Genomic DNA, 2,082 nt, shown 5'->3' with positions numbered 1-2,082 from the left:
TTCATTGATGTCTATATCTTTTTAGATTTTTTTTTCAGATGAATGTGTGTGTTTTTTGTATGTGTATGTACAGGTGTGTATTGCATGTGTATCTGTGTGTAAAATGGGGCTGGGGGAGATGTTAATGACCTTGATTCTAAAAATCTGGAAGCACTTGAAATCATTGTTCTATCGTTCACACACATTTTTGTGTACAATTCTTGAAAACACAGTACAAAAACAAAACAAACAAATTCAAATGGAAACAAACCAACAAACAAACGCAGAAGATATTTACACCATACTCAGTATATTGCTAGGGATAGCGAAATATCTCTACCAGGTTGCATTCTGGTCACCTGTTGTAGAATACTTTACGCTTCGTCTTATTTTAAGAGATGAAACTTTTAACGAACAACAGTCATTCAGGGCCACGTGAAAAAATGTGTTGAGACAAGTCAGAATAGACCACATGAAGCTGATGATCAAAAACAGCCATAGCATTCTCTGTTTTCATTATTGACAATATATATATATGTATATATATATTTATATATCCATCCATCTGCTTCATGTCTGCTGTGTTTTTTTATGTATTTTGGTCCTTCCTTCTGCCCCTTCAGGGAACCGAGAGACACAACATGACTCAAGATACACACGGCGGCAGCAGCCTATCAAGGGGTCCATACTACTCGCATCGTGCTTGGATTCGCGTGCACGTGCAGGTGTGCACCTGGTGGGCAAGTGTCTTGTGGAAGAAGAAATGATATCCTGTTGACTTTGTCAGGGGCAAACATTTCTGCCCTTTGGCCCCTAGACAACCTACCACTCTCCCCCTTCTTCAACTCCACCGGTCTCATCATCCAATCAGTGCAATCGCAGCATGTCCTCACTTCCTGGGCTGATGAGAAGTTTCTGGGACGCCATTTGTTAGCATCATCCATGCTCATGAGGAGTCTTGGTAGACAGTCTTTTCTTATCAAACTGTGGCAGTTTGCTCTTCCATTTGTTCCCCTTTGGTCTGTTGTGATGGAGATAGCTGCTCTGTTTGTCCTTGAAGACTTGCCATAGACACAATGATTTCCATGGGTTTTACAAGGACAAAGTCTGTAGTTCTCAGTACCAGTATTTAAATGTCCCAAAATGGAAGTGTTTTTCGTTCATGCAAAGGAACCGACCCTTCTAAAAGTGCAGCCGAAAGGAACTGCGACTAGCCTTCCTTTCCATCCACATAAACGGCACCTTTCATCGGACCGCAGAAGAAAGGTGGGGATTAACATGGAGCTGGCTGAGTTTGAGATGAGCTGATATATATCTATTGCCCCAAAATCCCCCCTTTCCACCTTTTTCTTTATTGTTCTTAAGAAAGAAATGAAAACGTATCAGTAAAGCCTATGCAATGCCACCCGATATTTTGTTTTCAGCGTTATTTTCATGTTATTCCTTTCATGTATATCCTCTTTCAACCTCTTGTTACACTTTAGTGGAGCTAAATGAGAGGGAGGTGGATGACTGTTTCGGGGGATTATTGCTTTACAGTTGCATATTTGTTTGTCATCCCCCACTTTTGTATTTTGGGTAAACTTCTGATGCATTCTTTAGTTATTAAGAACAGACCCACTGGAATCTGGTACCAAACGACCCACAAAAACGGTGTTGCAGCTTGGGCACATAAAAGTCAAGCAATTTAGGGGAATAGAGAAGATAGTATAAGTGGATAATGTTACATTTTTTTAACCATAACGTTTACGGAAATCTCTTCTCTGTGGGTGTTAGCATAACAGAGCGCCTGGACCTGAAGCTATAGTCCAACGACAATAAAACGCTTTACTCTATTGTCATTCAATTTTGCGTCCAGGCTAACACCTTTCAGCGCGTGCATGCAGGAATATTATGGACAAAATTGGGACTTTGGAGATTCAACAGCTTATCGAAAATTGTTTTCAGCACTATTCTAGTCAGTCCAATTTGGGTACGAAATCCGGGAAATAGTAGCTCACTTTTTTATGCATCGATGAGCCAGTGTGTATAAATTCCTGGTACTTTTTAGTGTGTAAGAGGGTGTGTGTGTGCGCGTGCACCTGTGTGTACGTAAGTTTCACC

Source organism: Gadus chalcogrammus, chromosome 2 (assembly GCF_026213295.1).
Source record: "Gadus chalcogrammus isolate NIFS_2021 chromosome 2, NIFS_Gcha_1.0, whole genome shotgun sequence".
Classification (NCBI taxonomy): domain Eukaryota; kingdom Metazoa; phylum Chordata; class Actinopteri; order Gadiformes; family Gadidae; genus Gadus; species Gadus chalcogrammus.
This window is presented reverse-complemented; position numbering follows the sequence as displayed.